The sequence below is a fragment of the Bos mutus genome, chromosome 1 (genome assembly GCF_027580195.1).
Source record: "Bos mutus isolate GX-2022 chromosome 1, NWIPB_WYAK_1.1, whole genome shotgun sequence".
NCBI lineage: Eukaryota > Metazoa > Chordata > Mammalia > Artiodactyla > Bovidae > Bos > Bos mutus.
The window spans coordinates 81,632,631-81,651,363 of NC_091617.1; the positions used below are offsets into that span (position 1 = coordinate 81,632,631).

General features: G+C 52.2%; 1 non-coding gene across 1 annotated transcript; it reads right to left on the bottom strand.

Moving 5' to 3' along the window:
- Positions 1 to 2,458: 2,458 nt before the first annotated feature.
- Positions 2,459 to 2,531, bottom strand: TRNAE-UUC (transfer RNA glutamic acid (anticodon UUC)). Its single transcript has one exon. It is a non-coding gene; the product is annotated as a tRNA-Glu (tRNA).
- Between the last annotated feature and the right edge of the window lie 16,202 nt (positions 2,532 to 18,733).

Below are 18,733 nucleotides of genomic sequence, written 5' to 3' on the forward strand. Positions count from 1 at the left end.
AGAGCCTCACTGAGCCTCCTGAGATTCAATCATCAGAACCAAGTCCTTTACACTGTTTCCATGGGGTCCTTGGCATTCAGACACAAAAAGCCAGAATTCCCAGAGTGGATGTAGAGATTAAGTCTCACCAGTGTCCTGCTTTCCTCTCCCTCTCTCATAAGAGGCACTTTCTCTCATGTTATTACTACTTTTTTTTTTTTTCTTCACCTCTCCTTCTAGGTTATAAATCCTGAAGGTAAAAGATCTGGTCTTATGCATAGTAGGTACTCAGACCACCTTGCTAAATAAGCAAATAAAACCCAAATGCATTTCCTGACAGCTCTGGAGACAGTTGGGCACAGAAGGGAAAGTGTGCCAGGAAGAAAAGGAGGTCCACGTGTGTCTGCCTCTGGAATGGTGGGAAATCATTTCCAGGGGCAGGGGGTATAGCCAAAAACATCACTGCGGATTGATGAGGGGATCACAGAAAGCCTGAGGTTGACTCTGATGAAATGTAAACGTGGGAGTTGAGAATGTGAAGGCTGCAAAGTGGGACGGGGGAAGCTACCAGACCAGGATGTGTGGGTGGGACCAGGATTTTTAGCACGCTCACGTGTACCTGGAGGAAGTGTGTGCTGGGCCACCCAGAGCTGCTGACACTGCAGCCTGGAGGGTTGGAGCTTTTTAGAGAAACCATTAGTCTAGTGACAGGGAGAAGAATGAAAAAGCCGCCAGGGCCGAGGTAAGCACAGGGCTGGTCCACAAGGCTGCGGGCCACACCATCAGGGAAGCAAATGGAGATCATTCATCTGGGTACTTCCAGGAGACACTGGCGGGTCAGGGTTCAAAAGGGTGGAACTGAAGCTGGTCGGAAATGCTCTGTCCTGCTAAGGGGCCTGAGAGTGTGGTTTAACAGAAGCCTCAGGAGGAAGACGGGTGTCCTGGCAGGACAGGGTGTCCCAGGGGTCAGGATAAAGGAGGAGCCATGGCTGGAAGGAGGTGAAACTGGGAGTGCCTCTGAGTCATGCCCTCGGTCTGCGCCAAGCTAAGTGAATAACATGAGACCTGCAATACCTAATTTCATATGAAATGCGATAATCGAGTAATGGGGCAGATTTTTGCATGTGGCTTGTAGAAAAGCTGAGGAGGAGGAGAGATGGAGCAGGGACAAGCCGCAGCACGTTTCAGCCCATACATAAGAGCCAGTTAGCCAGTCTGCCAGGCACTGCCAGCTGGAGTGAATGAAATGCCTGTTGTTTCAGGGCAGGGGGAAAATGAGTGACCGTTATTTAGATTAAGGAATTTATATCCAACATGGTGTGAGGTTAAACAAATTGGTGAGTGAGACTTGACCTGTTATAATAACCTTAAGTGCTTGGGGCCTACCCCAGGAGGGAGGAGAGGGCAAGAGTGCTCATGAAAGCCTACTGTGTGCACAGCCCCATGGCAAGCTGGCCCCAGGGGAGGGTGACACTAGAACTCCCTGAAAGCCTCGGGGCCTCGAGAGTTTTAGGTTGCTGGAGTTTTCCTATTTCACGGCACAGAATGGCTGACTCTTCAATACATTCAACTTCCTTCCAACACCAAGTGGTGAGCATGATTACAAAAAGACGGTGTGAGGCCTTGCATTAGGTTTCTGGGGATTCAGTCCAAGGAGAGCGTGAGCCCCAACACCAGACCCTCCCCTCAGAAGGAAATGTCTGAGTATTGAAAATGCGGTACTGTTTCCAGTCCAGGCTAGCTGGAGCTTCCCTCGTGTGTATCCAAGATGACGGCCACTTCTAGTCGATTAAGGGTCCGGACAAACCGGATCCTAGAAGTCAAAGAAGATCCAGTAACTCCCAAAGGCCTTCTCCAATGGGGAATCAAAGGCCACTGCCCCACACTTTCCTCTCCCATGATTATCTCCCAGCCCATCAACACGATGAATCTGTTCTTGACTGGATTACTGTCCAATTCTGTACGGTGACCCTGCTTTTCTGCCAATCTGGGAGACAGCATGGCTTCTCCCACGTCTTTATAGATTGGCTTGCTCACCCCTGTAGGGGGAATTCTGACCTTAGCAAGGTTCCCGGGGCAGGTTCAATCGGTCAGGATGTCCCTTTCTGGGCTCTACAATGTGAGTGGTTCTGCCCGGACACTGGGAGTTTAGGCAGATCCATCACCGCTGAAGTTCTTAAGTGGGGACTTTAAAAGAAAGAAATTCCTGAATTCCTGGTAAATAGCCAAATCACAGAAAGAGTTGACTGCAACCTAATGCTTACAACTAAAGTAAGCATTTTGCCTAATTACAGGTGTAAGGCATGGTTGTCTTTCTGGTTCTAGCGGCCCATCCCTGCTCCTCCAGGCAGAGGTAGGTGAGCCTTACGCTGCCCCTGGACTTCAATCATCTCTCTTTGTTGTCAGTTTCTGTCTTCTTCATCTGCCTGTGTCACCAGTTGCCTGGAGACCCCATTTCTATTTTCTTTTTCTGTTTTTAGTTCCTGACCAGGGATCGAACCTGGGCCCGCGGCAGTGAAAGCGCCGAGTCCTGACCACTGGACCGCCAGGGAATTCCCATCATATCTATTTTCTTAATACCTGGTGATTATTTGCAATGCTTGGCTGCAGGATTGGCACAGCATTCATGAGAGCTTTTCTGCTGCCAATTCTCAGCGTGCTTCTCACCGCCTCCCCCCACCACCACCACCATCTCTCATCACATCACCCTTTGCTGGCTGGTACTTCTGCTCCCTTTGGTCACTGTGCTGGCTGGCTTTACTCCCCTGAGCTCCAGCAGCCAGCGTCTCCCAATGTCCACTGTCAAGGTTCCAGGCAAACTCAGCCCTCTTCAGGTCCAGGCTGCCTTACTGCCCTCGCCTGTGCCAACTCTGACAGCCAGGACATCACTGCACAAAACCTCTTTGTAATGGAGCCCTTTGGCTAAGCTTGGTGGTCAAGGGTGACCGTTGGTATTTTGACACCTGAATACTTATTTGGACACATGTGGACTTATTTTTTGTTGTCATTACACACTGGTCCGTAATAAGGTATACACACAGTTGTATACCTCAGTTGCTTTCTGATTTGTCTATTGGTAAAAACAAAAAGTTCCTTCAGCCCAGCATTATTACAATGACCGTCATAATCATTCTTGTAAGTACAATCATTAGTATTTTAACAGTTAACCAAATATTAATATATTTTGTTTACTAATTAGAATGATTAATAATGATTCATTACTAAAATAGTATCATCAGTCTGGGCCCTCAGCTCGACTCCCTGAGGGTTTTGCCCAGCTCTTACAAGTGGCATCTGTGACAACTGGTCACACATGAAAATCTGACCCCTGAAGTGGCTAGGGCCTTGTGTTTCTTGTCTAGCAATGAATGTTCACACTGTGCCCAGTGCCCACTGCTTCCTGTGTCTCCTCCCTTTGTTTCTCCTGATGCCACATGCCCATCACAAGCTTCTGCATGGGCATGTCACACCAGTGCAGGTCAGAGAGTGACCCCTGAAGAACAAATGGGGGAAAGTGGGCCCTCTAGGGGGGCTCCCACATCAGCAAATCTACCGAACTGTGCCTGAATGCAGGACGCTGGCTCTGATGCTCACCTTCCCCCTGAGAGGTACTAGGGGTAGATCCCCTATTTTATAAACATGGAAACTGAGGCCTACAGAGCCTCCAGCCACACAGGTTGATAGCACCAGAGGGAAACCTGGGTCTTCCTTCCCTCCTGCCAGAGGTTTTCTGTGCTTTGTTTTCCCAAATAGAAGGGTGAAACTCACTCTTTCTCTGTCTCACTCTTCTCTCTCTTTTTCTTCCTCTTTGTCTCTGGTGTTTCTGGGGAGATGTATGGCTGGATCCCGATTGCTGTGAGGAGTGGGAGAGGCAAAACTCACCCCAGCTAAGAGGTTTGGGGCACCAAGACAGGAACTCCCTTTGCTTTCCAGAGGCTGCTAATGGGAGTGGGGTGGAGTTTAGCTGGAAGAGCGGATGGAATCACTTGCAAAACCCTAATAAATCTGCGGGCCCAGCTGTTCCTCATCTGATGATCCTGAAGGGAAAGTGTGAAATAGTAGAAATGCTGATGGGCCTGGGGGGGGTCCCTTCAAAGCCAACCCGGTTTTCCCAAAGACCCCAGAGCAGGGGTGGGAAGTATCCGGAAACGTCTGAAGGGTGTTTGTGAGAGTTGGGAGGCCTGGGCCCCCAGAGGCCAGATGCACACATGGAGCGTGCCTGGGAATGCCCTAGTCCTGGGGCCTCTGGAAAGTGGGCCACTCACCCCGTCCCAGAGCACACGAGCCTTGCTGGCAATTAGGCAGCCCTGGGTTTGAATCCCAGCTCCACAGTTTGGGGGCTGTGTGGGCCTGAGTGAGATATTTAACCTCTCTGAACTTTGTTTCTGTCACCTGTAAAATGAGGATAATAATCCTCCCTGCGGGCTTGAGGGGTGCGGGGCGGGGAGAAAATGTGCTAATGTATGTAAAGCTCCTGGCATGTGATAGGTGCTCCTTCTCTTTCCTTCTTTCTCACTTCCCCTGCCCTAGGGAGTCAGAAGGGGCCAGGTGGTGCTCACCCAGAGACCAAGCCCAGGGATCAAGACCCCCATCTCCACCCAACCCATACTGCCCCCCCGCCCCCTACCCCTGGCACTCACAGCTGGTATGGATGGGATGGGGCCTTGCAGAACACTGTTCCCACTTCCCTCGTCCCTCCAGCCCCTACAGGAGTCAGGCCCCAGAGGCTAGGGTGGGGCTACAGGGCCACTGCCCCTCCTGACCTTGACTGTTCTTGGCCAGCAGGAGCTGGACCAGAGGTTTCTAGAGTGGGCATTGCTGCCCCCAAGGCAAAGGACACCCTCTCCGTGGCTGAGGACTCTGGCCCGAGTTGAAAAGCCTTTAATTGGGCTCTGACATCTCCATTCCCCGAGAGCATAGTCGTCAATCCTCTCGGCAGACAGGCCGGCCACAAGCCCAGTTTCAGAGAGCAGGCCCGGGCTGGCCTGGGCCCAGAGGACCGAGGGGGATCTGCTGCCGATCGACGGTGAGGACACCAGCCTCAGAGCACCCCAGCGACTTGAGCTCACAGAGGCCAGGCCAGAACTCTGCCAGTCCAGAGGGTGGAAGCCCAGCATTCTCAGGACCTAGACCCTATCCGAAAAACTGAGGGCAGGAGGAGACGGGGCAAAAGAGGGTGAGACGGTTGGATGGAATCACCAGCTCAATGGACATGAATTTGAGCAAACTCCGGGAGATGGTAGAAGACAGGGAAGCCTGGCGTGCTGCAGTCCATGGGGTTGCAAAGAGCTGAACGTGACTGAGCGACTGAACAACAAAAACATGCCCTGGACTGGAGTCAGACAGCCATGGGTTCGAGAACTTGGTCAGCTGGGGAACCTTCGACGAGCCCTGGACCCCTCTGCACAGGGCCTCTGGTCTGTAAGATGCTAACAGCTCCCTGTAGGCTTGTGAAGATTGCTAAAACTATCCTCCCAAGCCTGCAGCATGGGCTCCGAGCATGTTAATCTCCTTCCCACATTTCTTTTCTGCTTTTTCCTCTCTTAGATTTTTCTCTTTCCTTATCTCTTTGACCTTTCTTCACCTCTAAATCTCTTCTCAGCACTTTTCTCAGTCCCTCAGGCTGCTTTCTTTTCTCCTTTCCACAAGTCAGACCACAGAGGCAGGGAGGCTGGAAGGAAAGCCTCATACCTGAGACCATGGAGGCCCGGTGCTCACAGGCCTGAGAGTGCTGGCCTTCGCTGGGCTCCCAGCTCCAGAGCAGATCCTGGTACTCACCTCAGCTCCTCTTACACTTTCCCTCTTGGAGGCTTTTTCCTGGCCAAGAACAGGAGGGACAGGAGAAAGCAGGACGAGACAGGGAACAGAGGTGGTAGTCCCCCCCAGCCACCCCTCAGCCTGGCAAACAGACAGCAGAGGCTATAGGAAATAAACACGACACTAGTTAAGTAATGGAGTAATGGGGTGCTTCGGTGCAACTGCTCCCCTCTCTGTAACTCCCCGTCACATCCCAGTGCAGAAAGAAGTCCTTCCTCAGATCTAACTTATACCTTCCTGCTGCACTTCCTGCCTACTTCCTTTTGGTCCATGTGGATAATGCTGGGCTCATCACCCCTCTAACGGGCACCTCCTCACTAGGCCTTCTCCTCAATTCTGTTCAGCTCAGGGGCCTGAGGGAGGAAAAGCAAACTTTAAGGGGATGTTTAAAGTTTGGCTTCTCGTCACCACATCTCAGCTGAGTCCATAAAATCGCCCTATAAAGCCCACTGGCCAGCCAGCTGCCCTCAGCCTCAGGGGCCTCCCTGTTTCATGATTGGTCCCAATTCAGACACCAGCTGGATGTAGGAACTTGCTGGCTTTTATGAAGAGATGTTAACGAGAAGCATCTCTTCCCTCCTGTCTTGTTCCCAGAAACTCCACTCCTTCCCTCACTTGTGGTGTTTTCAGTCAGTCACTGTTTGCCAAGCGCCTCCTGGAGCCAGGCTCTGGGTTGGGCCCTGGGGTGGGGGTGGTCACAGGTAAGAGCTGGCACAGGGGGTGGCCTCGGAAGGGCTGGCCCCACAGGAACGAACACCTGGGCGGCACCTCAGCAGTAGCTGCAGTAGCTGGATCACACTGCACTCTCAGTGTTTGTAAACTGCACGGTAATTGTGAAACAGTGTTGGAAAAACAAACAATTACAGAGCAGCCTGATAAGAGCTGCCAGGAGGTGTGCTCAGAGATCCGGGAAGCAGGACTCCTGTTCCGCTTAGGATCAGGGACGTCTTCCCAGCAGAGGCGCCCTCAGCATCATTGCCTGAAGGAGGCTTAAAAGTTTTCAAAGCAGGCAAGATGGGCCGGTGGAGGAAGGGGTAGCAAAGTTCTGGGCTCTCCTTTGCTAATGGACCAGGAATGAGGGGTGGGGACCAGGGGCCAAAGTGAAAACTGTTAGCTGCTTAGTCGTATCCGACTCTGTGATCCCTGGCTCCTCTGTCCATGGACTTCTCCAGGCAAGAATACTGGAGTGGGTTGCCATTCCCTTTTCCAGGGGATCTTCCCAACCCAGGGTTGACCCCTGGTCTCCTGCATTGCAGGCAGATTCTTTACCATCTAAGCCACCAGGGAAGCCTGACCAGGAGTGAGGGGTGGGGTCCAGGGCCCGGGATCCTGGCAAAAAGCCACAGGAGCAACAGAGGGTAAGTCTCTCCAGGGCTCAGTCTCTCTATCTGAGAAATGGATTTAGTGTTGGTGAGTTAAAAGACAAACCAGAAGTAATAATAGCGGCCATGTGTACAGTCTTTCATCGTCTCTAGCTACTTTTATAAGCATTACCTCCCATGAGCTTCACAATAACCCTTCAAGGTAGGCAGGGCAGGTAATTTAATATCCATTCTGCAGATAAAGAAACTGAGACTTAGTCCAGTGACTGGAGATACTGGACTCGCAAGTGCTCACAAGTGGCACGTGTGAAGCTTGTATTTAACGCTAGAGTTCTTGCCCCAGCACAGCTCAGGGGTACTTACGGAAGTGCTGAAGGCAAGCAATGGGAGGGAAAGGCAGGGGAAATGAGGGTTCCCTCTCAGCAGCACCCTACTCCCGCAGGGTGCCGCCTGATATGGAGATAAGGACCGGAGACGGGTGATGGGACATAGGTCTCAGGGAGAGCCTCAGACTTCTCTGGGAGCAGGGGAAGAAAAAGGAAGGCCCCCTGCAAAGTAGACCCGCCTGGAGAAGGGTCCCAGGCAGAAGCCCATTCACAGGGCTCTCTTGACAGAGAGGGGCATTTGGGGAGGAGGGAGATTGAGGGTCAGCCGTGACCCCTCCAGAGCGGCCGCTGTCTGTAGGTGAGGGTATTGGGTGACTAGGCACCCCCTCCCGGCTTGCCCCTAGGGGAAGGTGCTCTCGTCCTCTCCCGTGTCCCCTAATATTGAACTGCAAGGGGCAGAGGGAACAGGTACACTCAGGTGTGCAGCATCACGTGTCCTGAACACAGTCAGGCAGTCACAGACAAGCAAGAGCCCTAAGTAATACCTGCTCATACCTGCTCACCCAGACTCCAACACCCAGGCCCCCACTCCCACCCTAAATGCCCCAGGATCCTCTCACATACACCCAAACCCACAATCAATCCCCCACCACCACCCACAAGAGCCCATTGACACTCCTTCACAAGTAGGAATAAGGCAGCGACTTGTGGCTAAGACTCCAGGGTCACAGTGCAGGGGGCTTAGGTTGAGAGAACTAGATCCCTGATCAGAGAACTAGATCCCACGTGCCACAACTAAAGATCCCGCATGCTGCAACGAAGACCCGGTGCAGCCAAATAAATAAATAATTTTTTAAAGTATGAAGAATGATTTAGAGTTTACAGGCATAGCACCCCCAGACCCACCTGAGTCCAAAGTCCTTCACGCACTGAGTACGTAAACATGTATGGAGACAAGTTGGCACACTCAGCCCAGCAGGCCTGAGATAAGGGACCCAGAGAGCTCTGGAGTCTGAGGCGAGGCGCCCAGCAAGCATCCCCAGCCTGGCTTCCCTCAAGCTTGTCATTCTCTTCCCCACCCCTCCACTCACTGGACTCTCACCTCCGGCAGATAAGAGCCGACCCCACTGGGAGCAGCTCTCCAGCCCTATCTCCAGTCCCCTCCCCTTACAGCTGCTCAGATACTCATCAGGGTTCTAGCGACACACTAGGGGCTCTGTTAACATCCCCCACCCGACCCCTCTATCCTATACCACCATGCAGTGAGACTGGATGTGGGGTTAGGAATGGCTACCTGGACCCAAGGTCTCTCCTGTTGGGTAGGGGTGGCGGGTAGTGCCATGTGAAGCAGGAAACACTCTTACAGGGCCTCCCCCCTCAGACTTGGGACCCCTAGACTTCCCTCTGTAAAGAAGGGGGAGCTGCTGAGGGAAGGGGCTCTAGCCCCAGTGGGAAGACGAGGGGGTCTCCTGGCCACAGTCTCTGTCTCTTCACACACACTCACTCACACACACCCCTGCATGCACACCTCCCCCACTCTAATTAGAATGGTTGCTCCAGCACCAGGGGAAAGGCCGTGATTTATGAATGGGAGTTGGTGTAGAGAGATTCCAGCACCATCTGCTTGGGAGCAAACAGGAAGAGCTTCAATGTGCTGCAGACCTGGGGGAGGGAGCCAGTTGGTGGAACAGGCTTATAAAAGCCATTCCTAATGGCCACAGGTGCTCTTCCCCACCCCCAGCCCCCAGGGAGACCCCCAGCCTCTGCCAGGAGCCCCCCCATGGCACACACTCCTCTCACCAACGCCACGCTGCCTGGTGGTGGAGTGGTGGAGGAAAGAGCCTGGACCATCCAGCAGACCTGAGTACAAATACCTAAACTGTTTACAACTGGGCTTTAGTTTGTTGGTCTATAAAATGAGGCTGGTGGCAATAAATATTTACCACATTCCTGATAAGACAAATCATCTTAACCCCATTTTACAGATAAGGACACTGAGGCTGTGGAGGTTCAGAGACTGTCCCAAGTTTGTCCTAATGAGCTACAGGACAACTTGAACCTGTGTCAGCAGAGGTTACTGCCCTAAACCATTTTTCTTCACACTGTTCTCCAATATAATAAAGTTTAGGGGATTAAGTGAGATAAACACTTCAAGTGCCTGGCATATGTTGTTATTTACTCACTAAGTCATGTCTGACTCTGTGACACCATGGACTGTAGCCTGCCAGGCTCCTCTGTTCATTGGATTGTCCAGGCAAGAATTCTGGAGAGGGTAGTCCTAACCCAAGGATTGAACCCACCTCTCCTGCATTGGCGGGCAGATTCTTTACTACTGAGCCACCAGGGAAGCCCACCTGGCACATGATGGTATTCAATATGCGATAGTTTTCTTTCTGGGAACCTCGCTTTTGACTTTTGGAAGTCAAAAGATCCAAAGATGGGGTGGGGCGAGGGGGGGCTGTGGTGGTGAGAGAGAGATTGTTATTAGCACTTAGTGCCTTGAGCAAGAGCAGCCTGGCAAGTCCTGAGGAGTTTAGAGTTATAAACTATAAGTCACCTACCAAAAAAAGAAGAGAACTTTTTTGGTGACATGCTCACTTGACATGTACCTCACAGTGATGAGTTTTGGTGATAAGCAGGGCTCATAAATGACTGTCACTTGTATGACCATCAAGTGGCAAGTCTGAGTTCACTTGGGCCCTTTTAATTTTGTTAGTCTCCAATGTGCTCAACTTAATTTCCCCAATGGTGGTTCTCAACTAGAAGAAAACTTCAGAACTAGCTGAAATTTCTAAATATCCAGAATTCCTGACCCCTCCTCCAACCTTCCTCCCACCCCACCCCACCCCACCCCAACATCTGCTACATCAAGATCCTTAGGCATGGCCTCTGTCACCTTGCCAGGTTCTCCAGGTAGTCTCAGGGCAATTCCCACCCCATCTCCCTGGAGATCCACTGGCCTTCATTTTGCAAGTCCTAGCCCTTCGGATATAGAAATCAATTGGAATTCATGGACAGTATGACCAGGATGCAGCTCCTCCTCACAAAGACTGTGTCTTATTTGTCCCCATGGTCACTTCAGAGACCTTACCTACACACCCTTAGCAACCAGCTTTAAGACTGGTGAAAACAAATGCCAAATGAAAGGACCAAGAATCTTGCTATCAAATTGCTATTGAGAAGGGGAGCTCAGAAAGAGGTGACACCTCCTTGGCTAGGGCTTGAAGGATTTTGATAGTGGGTGAGGGGGATGAGGTACCTCAGACAAGTGAGTCACCATGCTATGGGAGACCGTCATGTATAGCATCTCTTCATATTGGCTCAATGTTCCTTATGGGAGTCAAGGGTAGAAAAGCTCTGTGTGACCCAGAGGGATGGGGGGAGAGAGAGAAGGCCAGAGGATGGTGTGGTTTGACCCAGAACAGCCCCACACTTTCACTAGCCCAAGCTGCAGTCCAGGCCTCCAGGCCAGGATATACAAGGTCCACGGTCTATGATACGGGCCACAGTCCATTCAAGATGTAAAGTCCAGGACTTCCCTGGTGGTCCAGTGGTTAAGAATCTGCCTGCCACTGCAGGGGACATGGGTTTGATCAATGGTTCAGGAAGATTCCACAAGCCTCGGGGCAACAACCCGTGCACCACGACTACTGAGCCTGGGCTCTAGAGCCTGAGCTCTGCAACCAGAGAAGTCACTGCAATGAAAAGTCCACAAATCACAGCTAGAAAAGCCCTTGCGAAGCCACAAAGACCCTGCACAGTCAAATAGATACTTTTTTTTAAGAGGTAAAGTCCTATCCTGTGATGCTTGAGGGAGAAAAGCAAGTACTATCAGGGTTGTGCATACTCAAGGGTTAAGTGCAGTCTTTCAGGTTCAAAGGACAATGAAGGCCCAGAGGAAAGGGATGGGGTGAGCCTGCAGGAGGTGGCTTCTGGCCAAGCTGGGGAGTCAGCATTCTCCCACCTCCCTCTGCCACCTCAGTCCATCCATTATATTTTCTCTCGCACTCTAAATCAGACCTCCAGCTTCCCACAACCCGGCCAGGATAACCCTGACCCAACCTGGCCAATATCACCTACCCATCCAGAGGTCCCCATCATCTTGTGTGGACTCGGGCAGCTGGTTCACAGTCTTCCGCATCTCAACATCCTGGGCAACCTGAACGTCCACATGGACATCCTCACGCCCTCACTTGCAGGCTCCTCTGTTTCCTCACCTCCATCGACTTTCTCTCCACCTCAGCCACCCTCATACTGCCTGGTACAGCTCCTATAAAATTTAAAATTCCAGTTTTCCCCTCTCGGGGCACAACTTTTTTCTTTTCCCTCTATAAAACTTGGTCTCCTTTCACAGAGATTTCTCCAGTTCGCCCATCCTGTCTTGCTCATTCAGCTATAGGCTGGAGTGCCAGCTTCGGCCAAGGCACCCTGCCAGCTGTCAGCTCCTTCCTGACTCGACTTCCTCCCCCATCGACCTGGCCGGGATTGGCCACATCATTCATTCTCGCTGGCATACTGGATTCCCACACCCCCTCGCCTTGCCTTTCCCAGCCCTGGAGGATTCCAGTCATCTGCTTTCCCCATCAGGATTCCCAGGCTACAAGAAGGCATAGGAAAATCACCCAACCGTGCAGCCTAGTGCCACTCCGGATTTATGGTCCCTGACGTCAGCCTGGCCCTCGGGCCACCAGGCCCCTGGTGGTCAGCTCCCATTCTAAACCTTTGCCACCCTTTCAGCTTCCGGCCTGCCCCGTCCCTCATGTATAACTGACAGAGAAAACAGAGATCCTCAGACCAGAACGCCCCCAACTTCCCTCTACTCCGCCTCCCTGCTTATCACAGACCCAACCCTGCCTATTTCCAATACCCAGTCTTCATTCCGCAGACCACCCAGTCCCTGTGAGCTTCCTCCCAGACGCAGTGGCACCGAAGCCCTCTCTTAAGTTTCTAATCGGCCCTCCTCTTTCCTTTCACTTACCTCTTCTCTGCCCAGTGTGTCCGTTAGGTCCCCAGGGCTCCATCGACGACTTCTTTCAGTCTTGCCCTGCTTCTACACCCCACACGTTCTCATCTAACCGATAGCTTCTTGTTCCAATAACTCTGATACCTGTGGCTCTTTGTCCCCACCTGTCCTGATGTCCTGGATGTTTGTCTGTCCGTCCCATAGGCAACACCAAAGCAGCATGTCCCCAACTGGGCCTCTTAGTTCCTCCCCGCAAACTCTCCCTCAGTCTCTGGATGTTCAGTTAGTGTCACCATCCACTTAAGCCAGAGACCTGGAAGTCTCCTCAGCTCCCTGCAGCTCCCATCTCCACCCCCACCGCCAGATCCTCTGTTCTGTCTCTGAGACGGTTCCCAAGTCTACCCTATCCCTTCCATCCCTCAGATGCTCTCTTATTTCTAGTCCTTACTGTCATTTGCAATTGGCTCTAACTGGTCTCCATTTCTGTCTCACTGCTCCCAGCTCCTGACTCTCTTCTACTTTTGTATTTAAGCCAGACTTCCTTCAAAGGCCTCAGCTCTACAAGTCCCAGCCACTCTCTGCTCTCTCTCTCTCCTTTCTGCTTTTCTCCCTGACACCCCCTCCCACCTGGGAGCTGCTTATTTCCCCCTGCCAGTGCATCTGCTGATCTTTATGTCTAGAATGCCCTTCCTCCTTTCTCCTTGGCTGGGAAACTTCATCCTCCAGAAGCTAAATCAGAGATCACCTCCCAGATGGCCCAGCCCCTCAGGAAGAACTCACTGTGCTCTTGGCGCTCTTCCCCTGCACTCAGTTTGCCCAGTCTACACTATCTGTTGGTTCTGGTTTGGTTCTGTTGGTTCTGGTCTTCATGACCAATGCCTGCCATGAACATTCCTGTCCATGAATCCACTCTTGGGGTGTGCATATCTTTGACATGACTACTGATGGGCTGCTTCCAAAGATGTATCTGAGAACTCCTGTTTCACATCTTCACCAACACTTTTTTTTTTAATTTTTTAATTGGAGGATAATTGCTAAACAATATTGTGTTGGCTTCTGCCATATAACACCTTGAATCAGTCTTGGATATACATATGTCACCCCCCTCTTGATCCTCTCTCTCCACCCCCTACTCCATCCCACCCATCTGTGTTGTCAGAGAACACTGGTTTGAGCTCCCTTTACCTATACAGCAGCTTCCCACTGGCTGTGTTTTACACATGGTAGGACACGACTGAAGCGACTTAGCGTAGTAGCAGTGTATATACATCAATGTTACTCTCTCAATTCGTCCCACCCTCTTCTTCCCCCGCTGTGTCCAGAGTCTGTTCTCTATGTCTGCATCTCTATTCCTGCCCTACAAATAGGTTCATCAGTATCATTTTTCTATATTCCATATATGTGCATTAATATGTGAAATTGATTTTTCTCTTTCTAACTTACTTTACTCTGTATAACACCTATTTGTATCAGATTTTTATATTGTTGCTAATCTTTTTGAGTACTGTAGTGAAGTCTCATGAGGAGTTTCCTTGGTTACTAATCAGATCGTGCACGTTGTCACATATTTTGGCCATTTGGATTTCCAAGTGTTCAGCTCTTTGGTTCAATTTGTCCGTTGGGTTGCACACTCATTTATAGGAGTTCTTCACATAGTCGAGAGACGAAGCCCTTCTTGGTTGCACGTGCTGCAATCTTTTTCCCACTCTGACTTTCCTTTTCACCTTTTTTTTTTTTTTTTCTGCAGCATGTAGGATCTTACTTGCATGTGGGATCTTAGTTCCCCCACCAGGGCTTAAACCCATGCCACCTGCCATGGAAATGCAGTCTTAACCACTGGACCATCAAGGAAGTCCCCCTTTTTACCCTCTCAATGATGTCTTTGGAAGGACAAGTCTTCTGGATTTTAACATACTCAAATTTATTAATCTTTTCCTTTATGGTTGGTGTTATTTTTTGTGTATTGTTTAAAAAAACTGCCCTACCCTGAGATCATGGAGCTATTTTTCTACATTGTCTTACAAAAGCTTTATTGTTTTTCTTTTCACAGTTAGGTCCACGCTGTACCTGGAATACCACAGCACTTAGCACCGATTTCTACAGCACTGCTAACCCCATCTGTTTATGCGTCTGTCTCCAGCCAAACAAAGACGTTCTGTAGGGCAAAGTACAAGTGTACGTTTTAAATCTTTGTGCTCAGACGTTCTAGCACATTGTCTGGTGCACGGGAGCCACTCTATAACCGCCCTTGAGTGTGTGCATAGCCAAGTCCAGGCACAGCTGCTTTCAGGTAGAAAGGTGCTGTCCTCTGGGGCCCCCACCTTCTCTGACTCCCAGCCTCCCCTCAGTAAGCTAATGTTCTTGGCGATGATGGCTCAGTGGGTCAAGAACCCACCTGCAGCGCAGGAGATGCAGGTTTCATCCCTGGGCCAGGAAGAGTCCTTGGAGCAGGGCAAGTCAATCCACTCCAGTGTTCTTGCCTGGAGAATCCCGTGGATAGAGGAGCCTGGTGAGCAACAGTCCATGGGGTGGCAAAGAATCATACACGACTGAGCATGCATATTGGCTACCGGCTTGCCACAAGCAGGTCCCAAGCACCTACTGTGTGCAGGCTTTGGACACAGTGCTAGGGACGAAGAGCTAAGGACTGTGAAGTCTCAGCCTTCAAAGAGCTCACTGATTGGCCCCCAGTTTCTTGACACTGGCCTGAGGCCCACACGCTGATGTGGGAATCCAGACAGACTTAGATTCCAATCCCAGCTCTACCATCTGCACGACCTTGGGCAACTAACATCCATGTACTGGGTTTCAGCTTTCTACTTGGTTAAAGGAGAACAGTAGGTAACTTACTGAATTATTGTGAAGGCTGAATGAGATAGTAAATACAAAATTGCCAAGCAGGGCTTGGCCACACAGTGGGTGTCCAAAGTCTGCTGAGTAAAGACAGAACGAAGGACCAAGTAAGGGAACACAGGGGCCAGAAGGAGGGGAGCTGGGTGGGGCGGGGCAGCCGCAGGCCAGCAGGGCTGCCCGTGGGTCTGTGGCCGGCCTTCCTTGTTGTCACAGTAACTGCTGTCAGCAAATGTCTCCCAGACAGGAATCCCCTTCAGGGCTCCCTTCCCCAGCCCACTGCATTTGTTGACTCAAAACCTCTCCACTGCCAATTTAGCCTGCAGTAAGGAAGGGAGTGGGGAGGGGGAGAGGTGTAGGAGGGGGTGGAACTTACAGAAAGGGGTCTTTGTCTGAGCCCTCTGTGGCATTTCAGATTTCGGTGGAGGTTTTTTTTTTTTTTAACCTCCTAAGGAGTTGAGTGGGCTGCAGTTGCAATAGGAGGTATCTGAATTAGACAGCAGGAAGGACTTTCAGTGGGCTCTCATTGTTGGGTGGTGGAATGATGGAAAGGGTTGCCAAGGCCCTGGAAAACCCGCCTAGGGTTTGGGCACAGATTCAGGGCATCGTCCCAGTGAGGGGCTCTGAGGGGCTCCTCTCCCTGCTGAGCTGACAGCTCGTGAAGCCTCTCTGGACCCTTCTAGAGGCCATCTGTCGTTCTCTGGTTTGGGGCCCCTCTCCTGGGGCTCCTGGGGATCAGCTCTGGATCCTGAAGTGACCGAGGCCTGACCCAGGCTCTCCCCTGACCCCGCAGAGCCCTTCCACCCAGCCTACTTTCTGGCTGTCCCTCCACCCCCGGCTCACAGCCAAGAAGAGGAGCCCAGCAGACAGGCCCTGACCTCCTCCTACCACCCTTAACGCAGGCCTGCCCTGGCCCCTCCCAGAATCAGGCTTGAGTCTTGCCTGTCTCTTCAGGGGGCCTCCTGGCTTCCTCCTTGCTCCTGAGTGCATGTATTAATGGCCCTTCCCTCAGGTATCTTAGACTCACAATTGAGTCTTTCTCCTGATATTTGCCCCCTACCCGCTTCCTGTCCTCTCTGCCTCCCTCCCTTTTTGTCTCTCTGTTTGTCTGTCTCTGACTCTCTTTCTATGACCCCATTTCTCTATTAGAATCTGTCTGCCTCTCTTGTGGTGTCTGCCTCTCTGTCCCTCTTCTATCGCTGTGTCTCTCTCTCACTCCCAGAGGCCTCTCAGTGTCTGTCTCTGGTTCTCTCCTGCGGCTCTCTCAGCCCTTCCTGCTCTGAACCTCTCTCTCCTGCATGCTCACAGGCCAGTGTCAGAGCCGGAGACTACCCAGTGGCCCCTGCCTCCGACACCACTGCTGGGGACAGGCTCTGCCCACGGCTGCCAGGAGAGCACAGGCCTTGCCTCGTGTCCCCAGCCCTGCTCCTGAGCCAGAGTTCCAGGGGGATGCAGCCAACACTCACCCAGCACCTGCTGAGACCCTTTCCCCATCTTCCCACCCCCCACTTTTCTCCCAGACTCAAACAGTCCTTGAGTGCTAACTGTGAGCCCAGCACCACTCAGAGCTCCCCGGGGCCCCCTGGCAGGAACTCTACCCCACACCCTGCAGGAGCTCACAGGCCAGCAGGGTGACCCCACACCCACACGTGGAAAGCAGTGTGGACAACACGGGGCAGAAAAGTCTGGGACCAACCATAGGCCACAGGATGGAAAATCCCAAAGGAAGGGAGAGGTGAGGCTGCAGATGGAGAGGGCACGAGACGACGCTCAGATGAAAGGACCTGAACTGGCAAAGGCCTCGAGGGAGAAATAATTAAGGGACCTTGAGGGGCAATGGTTTAAGGGCTAAAATTAAGGCTTGTGTAAGTGCTGGGGAGAGAGAGAAGATGAAAGCTAGCCATGTGATGGTAGGTGAGGGGAGACAGATATTTTCAAAGCAGATGATGACATCCGAGTTGGATTCTCATTCACCCAAGGTGATGAGGAGGGACAAGTCTCCACGGGCTGAGGAACCAGCGTGTGCCGAGACAGAAGGCACGGGCTGGCCCGCATACTGGGGAGGAGCTGGCTCCAGACGGTGTGATGGATGGTGCAAGGGGCCTGCTGTGCCATCCTCGGACTCTCTGCCCCTCCTGTGGGCTGCCAGGGAAGGGCTGGGAGCAGGAGAGTGACGTCGTCAGAGCTTATTGATTTTTACTTTTTATTAAATCACCAGCAGCTGTTTGGAGGATGGACTGGCAGAAGAGGAGACTGAGGGTTAGGAGACCAGCAAAGACCTGGCAAGAGCGTAGGACAGGCCAGTCAGGGCTGCGGTGCGACGGTGGGCACCAGAGGATGCTCGGTGGGTGCGGGGCAGCACCTTCTGCCCACCATCCAGAAAAGGAAGAAGTAGTGTGACCTCTGAAGTTTCCAGCTTCGGAAACACAAGGGAAGAAGGAGACATTTAGAGGATAAGACCAAACGTTGCGGGTGTGTCTGTGGGACCTCCTAGGGGTAGGACGCCCTCCCCCCAGCTCTTGGCAGGTGTGAAGGCCTAAAGGCCCAGAGCCGGCAGCCCTGGGGTTAAGCAGAAGCTGAGCTGGGTCTCATCTATTTATGGCTGGTTGCCGCCCCCAAAGCAAGAAAGGGGGAAGAAATGACTCAGGAGAGACACTGCCTGGTGTTCCCTCATGAGTCCTGCTTCCTTGGTGTCTTCTCACCCACACCTCCTACTGTGCCTGCACCCTACACACACACAGAGACACACACACACCCCCCGAACTGGATCAGCAATGGCGCCAAATGTTTCAGGCCAACCAACAAGTATTTTCAAATGCAAATTCCCTCCCTTCCACCAGGTCCCTCACACAACTGCTCTCTGAGCAGCTGGAGGCAGAGTCGGGTGGGGGGGTGCAGCAAAAATAAATCCCATTTTCTGCTCCTTTTCAGTATTGGGCTGCAATCCCCTACTGCCGCCCCGCCCTCTCCACAGATGGGGGATTAGCTGGGCCTCAGGTTCGGCTCTGTCTCGAGGGGAGGGTGACGGGCAGGGCAGGGACTGAGTTGGGGGGGTCGCGGTGGAAGGCTTCAGTGACAGGGCTAAGAATAACAGCTTCCATCAGGCCTGACACCCTCTCCCACTTGCCATCGCTCAAGTTGTTCCGGGTGTGCGGGAGACAGACAGACAGATACAGCGTGTCTGCATGGGGCTGTGTGTATTTATGCATGAGACAAAGACCGAAGCTGGGGTGGGGGGTCAGGGGGAGCTGACAGGAGAATGGCGTGGATGTGATGGGGAGAGGCTGGAGACAGAGCAGCCCTGTGTGACAGTGAGGCGGTGAGGGAGAGAGGAGAGACCAGGGGAGACTACGTTCCATGTGCTTGAGAGAGAGAGAGAGTGTGCGTGTGTGTGTGTGTTAGAGGTTGTAGGGGGGACATACTGTGGTGAGAGAGGCTGCTGATGTGTGGGAGAGAAGCCCAGACAGGCGGTGGGG